Here is a 13,603-nt window from a genome sequence, read left to right on the forward strand (position 1 = left end):
AGTTGGTTTTTAATTTCAGACTTTAATTCTATTATTCCCAAAGAATGAAGGGTGTGAGGGAGACTGTTCACCCTCTATTATCACTCAATGTCCCCAAAAGCCTGATAAACAAAAGCCAGGTGTATTATGCAGATTAAAGGGACTACCTTCTTCACTGATAATTTTTCAGTAAACTACACTCATTCTTTTCTTCCTAGTACAGAGGGAGACACCCTTAGGAATCCACATTTTCTTTATAGATGTGTCTCTCTCTCTCTGGTAGTGGAAATTGAACCCAAGGGCAATTGAACCCAAGGGCACTTGAACCCAAGGGCATGTTGCCACCCAGCTATGTCCCCAGCCCTATCTATTTATTATTTGGTATAGGGATTGAACTCAGGGGTACTCCCCCACCCTACTAAATGTGCAAGTTATATTTATAGCCAGAGAAAAAGTAAGTGACATACACAAGCAACCTGATTAGCTGGAGTGAGCATTTGCCTTCTATGGGCATGGTGTAAGTAGTTGGTAGTCTGTGCTTGGCTGAAGATTAACCGCCATGATTGGCCAAGACTCAGTTGCTTGGTTACTTGAGTATACTCTCAGGTTAGATTTCCATTTGCTTATATGTTATTATGTATGGAGACTGCTTTGGGCAACACTTTATAACCTAAGTGCAGAGATAGATTTAGGCCATACAACTTAGTATTAAAAAGTATGAATTTGGCTCTGCGAATTCTAGCCCCAGCACCTCTTCAGCACCAGCAGAGAAGAGCTGCTTCTGAACCAGTCTAGCCAAATCTTGCCAGGATTCACAGGTTAGGGCTGTCTGATCCGCCTATCTATAAATCTGTAGCTGTGGGTGGGAGTGTGAGAGTCAGCATGAACCTCAGTCATGTTGAGTGGTCCCAGTTCAGTGACCCTTGCACCACTGCATGGGAGCAGATGGCCTGATGAGTTCAGGGATGACCTATGCAGCTATAAGAGAAGATCCTTACTTACAGGGTGGACCATCAAACTCACCCATGGTTTAATCTTTTTTTTTTTTTTCTGTTGCTATTAAAAAAAAAAAAGAAAGAAAAGCTTATTTAGCTCAGTTTTAGAGGTTGACAGTCCAAATGGGTTAGTGCAAATCCCCAACTGAGTCACATCATGGCAGATGGCATCATAGTCTGCACATGAGAGAGGGAGAAATCACACAGGGAGACAGAGGCCAGTCTTGCTTTTTGCTTTTTTTAAAAAATTTTTTTTTTATTTTTTGGTACCAGGGATTGGACCCAGGGGCGCTTAACCACTGAAGCACAACCCCTTTTCATATTTTCTTTAGAGACAGGGTCTCCCTGAGTTGCTTAGGGCTTTGCCAAGTTGTTAAGGCTGGCTTTGAACTCTCAATCCTCCGGCCTCAGCCTCCCAAGGCATTGGGATTATAGGTGTGCACCACCGCTCCCAGCAGTCTGGCTTTTTTCCCCTTTTATAACCACATCTCTTGAGAACTCACCAGGGTCCTATGAGAACCCTTCCCCTCTAAATCCCTTCCAGGTAGTGCTTCTAATGACCTAATGACTTCAGTCTAGGCCTAACCTCTTAAAGCTCCTCCCGTTTCTTACCATCACCATACTATCAGGAGTGGTTAGTTATTGACTTGGTCTGAGATGCAGGTAGATTCAATCAAATCTATTTTATAAATGCTCATCGCATTTAACTGGGTGAGGCCTGGGGTGTATGCTGGGGTGTAGACTCTTATATCACTAACTTAAGTCTATCTAAGTTCTGCAGTTTATCTAAGTTTTGCAGTTAACATTACATCATAGGCATATATGTTGCTTATAGCCTTTTATCCAACACACACTATCAACAGTCAAAAATCCTATATTTCTGGTACTCATATCACATACTGAGGACCAAGCTTCCAACACATAAATCTTCATAGGACACACCATAGTACCCACCCATAGGTTAAGCCAGTGCAAAAAATGAATCAAGTGCTTTGGTATACACTAGACCCATACTGAATACTTTCTATTGTGTTGAAGTGTTCTATAAAAAATAATTGATAAGGACCTTGAGGGTAGGTTTACAATTATGTCAATGCCAGTGGGGTGAAAATGTTACTTGGAAATACTTGGTTAACAATATACTATGGTCCACTTTAGGTCTATCACCCCTCCACCCTGCCACCCTTTGATTCTTCCTCCTTCCCCTCCCCACATTACAAGGGTTTCTTGAGGGAAGGGGATCCTTCCCTGCTAGTAGTGATGTAGGACACACGAGCCTGGACACCTGAGGAATTAGCAGGAAGCAGGTTTATTGGATGCTGCCATCCAGAGTGAGGTTTGCACCTAAAGATTTCTATGGACCCCAAGTCTGGAAATTCTTGGAACTTTATACCCAGTCATGGGGTGGGGGTATACATGACTTGGAGGTTTACATTTTTGCAGGAGTCTACATAAAAGTATATATATATATATATATATATATATATATATATATATATATATATATATAAAATATATTTTGAGTTCACAAAAAGTGCTTTTAATCCCATTTTTCAGATTAGTCAGAGGTTTTACAAGTTTTACCACAAAAGTAGAAAAAAAAAAATCACATCTGTGGCCAGACTACAAGACAGAGCAAATTAGTCCTCACAAAAAATAGTAAGTCCTAACCACACTGAGTTTTATTTTGCAGAAATTTTTGCTGATATTCTGTTAATAAGAACAATTATGGTGAGGGTCTCTGGAGAAGCTTAATTAAGACTCCTTGGTGGAGGTGGGGTGCCACTAGAGAGGAGTCCAAGAACCCCAAGTTAAAAAATAAAGGCCAAGACTGTCAGTTAATTTGTATTTAATCATTTTACTTTGGGAAGAAAAATATATGTAGTCCCTCTGACTCAATCTCCAAAGTGGAGTGTGGTTATCTGTAAAGAAATGATCTATACATTTGAGTTTCTGGAAGTACTTGATTAGCAAGTTGGAGGAGAGCAGGGGCTGCCTGGGGAGTTGAATCAATGTGGTTTAGTATTGTAGACATTCAAAAACCACTCTTCTGTTTATCCAACTTTTTATTCTGAAAAGTTTCAGTTCTCTAGAAAAACTGAAGATTACACAATGAACATTCACATATCCATTACCTAGATTCATCAATTGTTAATATTTTGCTACATTTGCTTTTTTTTCCATATGAAAGACAATATTTCTGAGACATTTGAAAGCAAATTGTAGTCATCAGGATTCTGATTTAGAAGCACCTCTTAAAAATACCGATATTTTTAAAAGTCATAGCAAAACTGAATGATTTGGTAATATTCTCCAGTATATACAAAGTTCCCCTATTATCTTTCAAATCTCTTAGCACCCCCACCCCCAACCCAGAGCTAGATCAAAGGTCAACTAACTAGTTGTGGTCTCCTTTTCCTGGATTAATTCCCCAGCTTTTTGTATTTTTTTTCTGGTAATGAAACTGGAATTTTGAGATGATTTGATTCCCCGCTTTCCTCTGGGTTGAAGACTAAAATCCATGGACAATCAGAAGGGAAGAGTAAATGGTACAGGATTTATTTAAGCAAGAAGATATAGAACTCCCGCCATGTGGGAGGGGGCCTGATAGCAGAAAAACCATTTTGGTTGTTTAGGAGTTTATACGTGGTTCTGGGCTGAGCATGGAGCAAAAGCAATGTAAAATAGGTATTGAGAAAGGCATCCAGGCTATCTTTCACTTTCACTTCCAACCTCTTTCTTCCCTCTGGGTTCACACTCACCTTCTGTTTTCCGGCTCCAGGGCAAAGGAATTGGCTGAAGGTGTTCCCACTGGTGAGTCTCAAGGTCCTTTACATTTGAAATAGGCCTTGATGGTGCTCATTAATATGTCTAGCCTCCAGGTGTGTTTGAATGGGGCCCATTCATTATCCTGACTATTTTACTCATTGTACAAGATTTTTTGAGAAGCTCATTGTAATTGTTTTAGTGTTCCTCAGTTTGGATTTGTCTGATGTTTACCACCCATTTTGATTAGATTTATTTAAAACCCCTTTTGGCAGGTATATATGTGATATCAGAACCCAGTGTGAAGCTGGAGATTATGACCCATGTCTGTAATCCTAGGGACTTAGAAGGCTGAAGCAGAAGCAGGATAGGAAGTTGGAGGCCAAATTAGTGAGGCTGTATGTGAAAGTAAGAAAATAGGGTTGGGAATTTAGCTTAGTGGTCAAGTGTTCCATTCATATTAAAAAAAAAAGAAAGAAAAAGAAAAGAAAGGTGGGGAAGTAGCCCAGCTGTAAAGTACCCTTGGGTTCATTTCCCAGTGTGGAGAAAAACAAAACAACCCAATAGGGACATTCAGAGCTCTGGAGTGTGGCCCTTTCTGATGTCTCTGGCCTATGCAATCTTGAAGGCTCCCAATGTTACCGTCACAACAGACAAAAGTTAAAGCAGTGTTTGGGAGTGAGGAAAGAAAATTGGGCAATACATTTGAATCTGGAGATAGTTTTGTTAGGGGTGGGGAAGCATCTGCTATTTGCATCTAGTGAAGAGAGACCAAGAATGCTGCCAAATGTCCTACAATGCATAGGACAATCCTCAAAAAGGAATCATCCAGCTCCAAATGTCGATGTACTGTGGTGGAAAACCCAGGGGTTTTGCCAACAACATCTATCCTTTTTGGTTCTTGTCATGCTCTGCTATGAAATATCAAATACACAAAGGAAAGCTAATCATTTCTCAATACTCACCAACTGGTTATATCTCTGTATTGAAATAAGCCCTCCAGTTGGCCTGTGAACATCGTGTACCTGCCAAGTATGTCATCCGAGACCAGCACTTTAATTTATTTGAGCAGGCACATATCAATCTTTTTTTGGAAAAAAAAAGGTGCCAGCAAAATCCCAAAGAGCATTGCTAACTGACAATTGTGCTGCAGTTTACAGTGTACAAAGTGCTTTCCAATAACATGTCCTGTAATTTGAGCTGACAACAATTTGGGAGGCGGTTTATTATGATGCGGCTGAGTTGTCGCACTCGAGGAACCAAGTCGGAACCAAGTCGGTCACTGGCTTCTGGACACCAGGCTAGGGGAGGGAAGAAGGGAGAGAAGAACGCCAGACTGGATTCAGACTCCAAGTCCTGCATTCCGCTTTGCAAGAATACAAACCCTCTGATGCTTCCTCCCTCCTTCCTCCTGCATCCAACCAAGAAAATGCTCAAAAGGCATCTTAACTGAAACTGAAGTCAAAGGGGTTCCTGTGCGATCTTGGGAATTTTCAGTTCCTAACCTTGCGAGGACAGTTGGGTGAGTTCTGGAATGGGGACTAGAAACGGGACATTTCGGGCCTTGTAGAAGTCACATTCCGTCCCTACCCAACCGGGGTCAGGCTCGGTAGGTAAGGCTCTGGGGATTCTGCTGAGCCGAGTTCCCTGGGCCAGGCTTTCTGCGCGGCGGCGGCGGCGCGGTGAGTCGCTCCGCCGCCGGGACGGCCTCTCCGCAGTGCGGTGGTGGAGAAAGGCTGTCTTCGGGGGAGTCACGGGAGGCCAATTCCTTCTTTTAAAGGCCTTGCATTCCTCGGCCCTGAAGCGAGACGTCGGAGCTGAGCTGCGGTGCACAGCTTTGTTCAGCGCTCACCTGTACGGCGCGCGGCCGCGACACACGACCCTTTCCAGCTGCATCCATCTTTGCTGCGTGCAAGCCTCCGAACGACTGGCTGCTGACGTCCCAGGACCCAGCGGGCCGGTCACTGAAAGCCCTCCCACTGCGCGAAAACGAAGGCTTCTCCCACTGCCTGCTTTCCGGAAGAAGCCGCGCCCTCGCGGGCTCCAAGGGTCTGTTTTCTGACCGCCTCCGTTTTCCCGCGCGCACCTGGTCGGCCAGCCGGCGCCCCACCTTCCAGGTGAGCTCCGTTAGGCCCCGCCCCTCGCTCGGGCCCGGCCCCACTCCGCGCCTGCGTAGTGCGGCCGACGGCGCGGGCGCCGGGGCGGCGCGGCCGTCGCAGTTCGGCGGCCGCAGTGCGCGTGCGCCGTGGTGGCCGGGGGGCGGGCGGCGGCCGCGGCGAGGAGCGGGGGCGGGGAGGCGCCGTCTGGCTCGGGCTGGGCCGGCGGGAGCGCGAGCAAGCCACGGCGGACCCGCGGGGCCTGCGGACGGCGGCCTCGGTGGCCGGCAGGTGAGGAGTGCGGGACAGGCGTGGGCTGTGAGGGGAGCGGGCAGCCGACGCAGCAGTGGCCGGGACTCAGGTGAGTGCGGCCCGCGGGCCCGGGGCGCATTGTCCGCGGGCGGTGCCCCTCAGCGCCCCCTGCTGGCCGGGCGCGGCGGGCCCGGGCGCGGCGGGCTGGGCCTGGGGCGGACGCGCGCTCCTTTGTTCGTTGCCCCCACCCGTCCCTGTCGCCCCCGCCAACATGGCGGCTGCCCCCAGCCCGGCCCGGCCCCCGGCCCCTTCGCGCGCGCTTTGTTCGGAGCTGGGCGGGGGGCGGGGGCGGCCGCCTGCGGCAGCGCGGGCGGGGGAGCGTTGCATAACCCCGGCTGGCTGGGGGAGGGGCGTGGCGAGACCCCCGAGGGCGGCGGGCTCCCGGCTCGCGGACCCGCCCCGGCCGCCCCTCGAGGCCGGGGGTCGCGGCGGGCCACTGCGGCGCCTTCCGGGGGCGGCGTGCTCCGGAGACACCCCCGCCCGGTGCGTGTCGGCGGGGGGCGCGGTACCCCATTCTGCGTGACCTTGGGTGTGCGCGCAGGAATGCGCCCGGATGGCTGTGCGGGGCCGGGACTGCGCAGCGCGGAGGGTGCGTTCTCTGCATCGGGGGTTCGTGTGAGCAGTGGCCTCGGTCAGCGGCGTTTCATGCGCATCTCGAAGTTTGTTTACGCAATTGTTTTTCTGTTGATTTGCTTCTTATAATTTGTGAATCGGTTCCGGTTGGGGGGGAGGTTCCATCCATGTTGAAGTGTTTCTGCCCGCGGTAAAAGGGCTCGTTGGCTATTTAGCGTGTACATGAAAACGCCAAACCAGGTAACGTTTAAGTGGCTACCAGGTTCCACTACGTAATGCGACTGGTGCTACGACGAGATCCACACCGAAATGCGAAAACCTCAGTAACTTTGTTATGTTCGAATTTTCTGGAAGGAACTCTATGCAGTCTGAAAGGATTGATGGAGAGTACAGTAATTGCTTTCAGCATAGCTTTTGTTAGGCGGTGACTGTTAAACTTGGGGGTTTATACCTGTACATCTTGTGCACTCGTGAACACCCTTAGAGGTTGTGAAATTTTGGAAAGGTTAAGTGAGACGAGGAGGCTTGTGTCAGCTTTTCTCCCCCACTTCAGCTTTACTTAAAATTGTAACTAGTAATTTGCAGAACGTTCATTATCAGATTTGATAATTACATATTAAGATTGCACAATATGTTTATGTCCAAATTGTGGGTAGTGGGTTTTAGTTTCTTATGAGAAAGTGACATTTAGTTTTAATCTTTTAAGTGGTAGTTACCACTAAAAATGATTTTGAAATGGATCATGCAAAAGGGTCAGTGGATACGTTCAATTTATCTCCTTATGCTAATTAAAAAAAACCTGTTTTCAATGATTCCCTCAGATATCAAAATCTGATGCTTAACTTTCTTACATAAGTCTAATATTTACGTATAGTTTACACACATTGCAATTTTTCCATATATTTTAAGTAACCTCTAGATTACCTATAAAAACTAATACAGGGCAAATGCTATGTAAATAGTTTTATTTAGGCAATAAGGATAAGAAGGGAAAGCATGTACAGGTTTAGTACAGACACTGTTTTTTTCCCCAGATATTTTCTGTTAGATTCCTTGAATCTCTGGTTGTGCAGATAATGGGAAAGCTGGATTGTCCTTTTTTTGATATACCTTAATTGCCAATTCAGAACAAAATAGCAGTATAATATATTATTGATAATAATTTTGGAATCATTGCGGCTTAAGGTGGCATTCTTTGTGAAGCTAGTTCTCCCAGGTGCAATAGAAAAAAGAAGGTTCCTTGAACAGTTTGGTTTGAGAAACACTGGTCTATACTTTTCTCTTGAGCATCACAATTCATTTTACCACGTTGGAGGCTCTCAAATACTGCCATAGTGTTTTCCATAGTAGGCCCAGAACCCTTTGTTCCCAGTGGGACATCTGTGAATACCCATGAAATTCAGTAAACGGATGTTCCCTGGAATAGCCATGGTGAAATTGGGGTCATAGTTATTATCGAAGAACTAATTTACGATAGTTTAAAGATCTTAATTGGCTTTGTGATTCTAGAATCTGGCAACAGTTCATTCTGTAGAAGAGAATGTTTTCCAATAAAATGAGCAGAAGAAGCTGGTTTTATTTTCCTGGGTCTGTTTCTCACTATGTGGCCCTGGCTGGTCTTGAACTCATAGTGATACTGGGACTACAGCCACACTGCACTGGGTTTATAGGCAGACTAGGGCTGCCCAAAGTAGAAAGAAGGGAGAGTGGATTGGTCTGGTTGCGGCAAAGTTACTTTCCTTATAAGGCCAGTACAGGGAGAAAACAACAGAGAAATAACTGATGGGTTACCACTAGGTTTCTTCAGGTTACGTTTTTGTCAGGTTTAAAGCAGAGGGGAATTCATTGTCATTGGGTTTAAAACTAGCTGGTTTGGGAAATTTAGCTCAGGCGATTTCTATGAAAGTCAGATAATAACTTAGTTTCAGTTTGGTTAACCTTAATATGAATGGCTCCATTTTATGCTGGTCTGTTGTGGCCTAGAGGCAGAAGCCTACTCAAAAACAATGGCCTCTGGTAGTTTTTATCCAACAGTGTCATTACACTGTAGCTAGATAGTGGTTCCCCATCCCTTTCTTGTGAACTTGAGGCTTTAATGATGAGGTTTGTGCTTACCTCTCAATCTTGTGGGTAGTTTCGTAAATGTGGCAATGTGGCCCTTACATTGAAGGAAAGTTATAGGTTTTTTTTTTTTTTTTCAGGAATTGAACCCAAAGGTACTTTCCCACAGAGCTACATCCCCAGCTCCCCCCTTCCCCTTTAAGGTAGGACGGTTACTAGGTTGCTTAGGGTCTTGCTAAATAAATTGCTGAGGCTGGCTTTGAACTGGCGCTTCTTCTACCTCAGCCTCCTGAGCTGCTCCGGGATTACAGGTGTGCACCATCCATCAGTAGAGTTATGGTCTTCCGCTGGAGGCAGTTTAATTACAGTGTTTTTACTTTTTAGTAGCTAACCTGATTGCACACGCTGTTACAACTTACTTCCTAATTGTTAGTGTCTTTTTTTTTTTTAAGTGTCTTACTGGTCCATGGTAGTACAGAACAGTGGGTTTCATGGTGGCATGTTTGTACATGCATGTAACATAATGTATGAAGAGTTTTACTCCTCACTAACTCCCTTTACCCTCGGGTCCTCCCTCCCTCTGATCCTTTTCCTCTACCCTAATAGTTTACCTTCTGCTTTCATGATGATGTCTTTTTTTCCCCTGTAGCTTCCACAAATCACAGAAAACATTCGATACTTGTCTTTGAGTCTGGCTTATTTCACTTAATGTGATGTTCTCTAGGTTAATCCGCATTGTTGTAAATGACAGGATTTTTTCTCTTTTTTTGGTTGAATAGAAAATCCCATTATATATTTGTACCACATTTTCTTTGTCCAGTCATTTGATGAAGGACACCTAGGAAATTCTGATTTGTGTTGTGATGAACATGGATACACTATTGTCACTAAAGTATGCTGATTAAATGGATAAATACTGAGGAGTGGTACGTTTGGTTCATATGGTAGCTCTATTTTTATTTGAGGAACCTCTGCACTGATTTCCAAAGTGGCTGTACTAATTTACATTAAGAACCCCTCCCCCCACTCATTTATAGTTATTTGTATTCCTGATGGTTGCATTCTGGCTGGAGTTACATGGAATCTCAGGGTAGGTCTGGTGTTGTGTCTCCTGACCCCTGGAGTACTCTACCACTTATGTGGTGCTGAGAATCAAACCCAGCGTCTCATACTGAACCACAAACCCAGCCCTCCTCAGTCCTTTTTAAATTTTGAAACAGGGCCTTCCTAAATTGCGGAAGCTGGTCCTGCATTTGTGGTCCTCCTGTTTTAGCTTCCCCAGTTGCTGGGATTACAGGCTTGCACCACCTACTGGCTCAGTGTAGCTTTGATTTGCATTTCCCTGATTTAACTAAAGGTTTTGAATATTTTTTTCAAGTAAGTGTTGGTCATTTGTATTGTTGAGGTGTCTGTTCAGTTCATTTGCCCATTTATTGAATAGGTTATTAGTTTTTTGGTGTTGAGCTTTTTGAGTTTTTTATATTCTGGATATTAATCCTCTGAAGAGTAGCTGCCAAAGACTTTCTCTTATTCTATAGGCTCTCTTTAAGCTGTTAGTTGTTTAGTATCTTTTCAAAAGTGTGTTATAAATACATGAAAAGAATACTATTTTTGGAGTAGTTGTGGATTATTTAGAAGTTAAAAATAATGCCTGCAAGCTTTTCTTTTGGTATAACTGTTAGGGACCTCAATTTGCTGAGGAGTATATAAATATATTAAATACTTGTTTTATTAGATATTTAATTAAATGTGTTTCTTTCTCTTTTCCTGACTGAGAAATTGGAGGAAGAGATTTTTGCTCAGTTATCTGGTAGAGTTTGGAAGATGTGGTATCATGAAGAGAACATAGAGGCTCTGGAGTTGGTGATCAAATCAGGACCCTCTGGGTTGGAATCAGCCCCACTGTTTATTGGCCCAGAGCCACACAGCTGATTCATCACATGACCTTTTTAAAATTCAGTTTCTTAGCTGTAAACTGAGATGAAACCTGTCCTATAAGACTATGATGAGAATTAAATGAAAGGGATTCATTAGAGTTCTCAGTATAGTTCCTGAAATATAATAACTGGCTCTAGTAAACCATTGATTTCTTTCCTCTTTCCAATTTTGAGGGCTGGGTATGTGGCCCAGTGGTAGAGTGCTTACCTAGCATGTGTGAGGCCCTGAGTTCAATTCCCCAGACCCCCCCAAAAATAAAATTGACCCAACTTTGAGGTACTTATTAGTATTTTTTTTTATTTTAAAAGTTTTAAGTTTGCTTTTCAATTTTTAAGTTAAATCTTCACTTGGTGTCTTCTTTTTACAGGTTCTGTATGACTTTAGACATAAACAGACATGCAGAAGGGATGGTGGAGCAGAGGCCTGCATGAGGAAGGAGTCAAGGACTATGCAGGATTTGCGTCTCTAAGATAGTTTTTGGCCCCTGTCTCTGCCAATTATCTTTTTTTTTTTTTGGTCCGGGGGAGGTACTGGGGATTGAACTCAGGGGCACTTGACCACTGAGCCACATCCCCAGGCCTAATTTGTATTTTATTTAGAGACAGTGTCTCACCGAGTTGCTTAGTGCCTCATCTTTGCTAAAGCTGGCTTTGAACTTGCAATTCTCCTGCCTCAGCCTCTCGAGCTGCTGGGATTACAAGCGATTATAGGTGTGCACCACCACACCTGGCCCCTGCCAGTTATCTTTTACTCCTTTCTGTGTGTTATCACTCTTGTGGAATGAGACTTGCCTCATCAGATGTAACTAACCTTAACTGCAGTGAAATATACAGTGGGCGTTGATGATGATGATGATGTTACAATTGTTAACACCACTTGGAGTTTCACATGGCTGGTTGTTTAAGGGATGAATTTGGGGTCACATTTTAAATTCCACAATCACATGAATGCGGTTGGAGTTTATTTTTTCGTCTGGAGGAGACCCGTTGAAGGCTCCTAGGCCAGGATTGGACCTCTGTTTCAGAGCACTGAGGAAGGTGGGTTGGACAACTGCCAGTGAGGACCTCTAATCTGTAGGGTAGTCTGTTAGAGAAGCAGATGAAGTCATTTGAGGTAAAGGGGGGAGTTGGTTTAGTGTTAGATTAAACGTGTGATCCAGTAAACATGGATAGTATCTGAATGTTAGAGTAAATGAAGAGACTAGTAAGGTATTTCGAAAGATACTGTTTATGTTTTTAGACTATAATAGTTCTTTTTAAAAAGGCAGAACTTTTAAAAAAATATAGATTAAATTGTTCTGGTTTCCCATAGTTATACCCTTATGATTTATGTTTAATGTTTGGTCCTGTGTGCAAATGATGTTACTAATCATACATATCTGAATTACTGTTAGTAACTGTATTTGGGTCTTGATACAGGTGATGAGAAGAAAGAATGCTTTTTCCTGCTTACAAGATTCTTTTGGCCGGAAGGTTTGATTTTTTTTTTTTTGTGTGTGTGTGGTGCTGGGAATTGAACCCAGGTGTGCTTCATTTGCCACTGAGCTACATCCCCAGTCCTTTTTATTTTTTGAGATAGAATCGTGCTAAGGTGTTGAGTCTGGATTCAGACTTGTCATTCTCTTGCTTCACCCTCTAGTGTAGCTAGAGGGAGGCATGTGCCACCATGGCTGGCATTGAATTGCTTTTTTTTCTCTTGATGATCATTGTAGATACATGGCTTTTTAGGTAGCCAGTATATTTTAATTAAATAGTCGTTCTTTTTCCTCAGCTTGTCAAGACTACAGTGTGTCCAGGTCCTTTCAAGCTACTTCCCGTTTCTTTGACATGATACATGAGTCTTTGAAGTTTTTCTTGCTTTCTGACTCAAGATGTCTGAGGTAAACATTGTTCTTTTCCTGTCAAATTTATATATTATCTGTTTCAGCTCTTCTCATTGGAGGGTGTAATTTAGATACCAGAGGGCGGGCTCTGTGTGTCCTTATTGCTGCTAGAATGTCTCTGCTTTCATTGGACAGACTTGGGAAGTATTCATTTTGATTTTAGTACAGATTTACTGTCATAGGGTTTTTAACTTTAAGTCTTTTTGCTCCAACACTGAAAATTTGCATTTTTGTAATGTCAATATAATTTCATTATTCTTTGTGGACATTGAAGTTTGAAAATAACACTAATGACCACTGAAGCAACTGTAGGTGTAAGTTTGGTTGCAGTTCTTTTTGTTCTTGTTTTTAATTTTTTATTTTTGTAGTGTTGGAGATTGAACCGAGGGCCTAGAGCATGCTAGGCAAGCACTCTACCACTAAGATTATATCCCCCGCTCTTTTTATTTTTGAGTCAGTCTCTCTAAGTTGCGCAGGCTGGCCTCTGCTTCAAACTTGAGATCCTCCTACCTCAGCCTCTTGAAGTAGCTGGGATTGTAGGCATGTACATGGCTAGTTACAGTTCTTTTTGTTCTAAAACATAACACATCATATTAGGATGTACAATTGTATTCTGAATTATAGCTATTTGAAAATATTTTATTTTAGGTTGTTTTGCCGCAGTCCGGCTGCAGCAAAATAACCGGGGGGTGACGAACAACTTGTGTACCTTGATGCAGAAGGAGTGGGAGCCGGGAGCCATTTATTGTAGGACAACAGAGGTATTTATACATTTCACACAGCTTATCTAATTAACATAAACTCGATACAGCACTGAACCAATAAGAAATCTCCACACTTAATGGCTCGCTGGCATTATTTCATAAACCACTCCCTCTGGCATTTTGCTAGGTGCCATCCTGACTTGTTTACAGACTCTAACATTGTTTGATCAGTTTGATAATTAATTTGGTTTATTTGCCTGAAGCCCTTAACTTTTAACAATTGCTTTAATTTTGTAT

General features: G+C 43.6%; 1 protein-coding gene and 1 long non-coding RNA gene across 4 annotated transcripts in view; one reads left to right on the plus strand and one right to left on the minus strand.

The window, feature by feature from the left end:
• Nucleotides 1–3,022: 3,022 nt before the first annotated feature.
• LOC124080942 (uncharacterized) lies at nucleotides 3,023–5,891 on the minus strand. Its single transcript, XR_006847911.2, has 2 exons — nucleotides 5,593–5,891; nucleotides 3,023–5,041 (listed from the first exon to the last, which is right to left on the minus strand). It is a non-coding gene; the product is annotated as an uncharacterized LOC124080942 (long non-coding RNA).
• A 122-nt stretch (nucleotides 5,892–6,013) lies between these two features.
• Nucleotides 6,014–13,603, plus strand: part of Spin1 (spindlin 1) — a 67,687-nt gene continuing 60,097 nt past the window's right edge. The window contains exons 1-3 of one of the 3 annotated variants that reach the window (XM_046427012.2): nucleotides 11,012–11,757; nucleotides 12,139–12,192; nucleotides 12,491–12,599. The gene's annotated coding sequence lies outside the window, so the exon portion shown is untranslated. Of the gene's footprint in view, nucleotides 6,128–11,011; nucleotides 11,758–12,138; nucleotides 12,193–12,490; nucleotides 12,600–13,603 lie in introns of those variants that run through there. The other 2 variants (XM_046427011.2, XM_046427015.2) reach the window with 2 other exon arrangements.

This window comes from Marmota monax, unplaced genomic scaffold, assembly GCF_021218885.2.
Source record: "Marmota monax isolate L192 unplaced genomic scaffold, Marmota_monax_Labrador192_F-V1.1 WCK01_AAM20220418_F8-fsc00360, whole genome shotgun sequence".
NCBI classification, from domain to species: Eukaryota; Metazoa; Chordata; class Mammalia; order Rodentia; family Sciuridae; genus Marmota; species Marmota monax.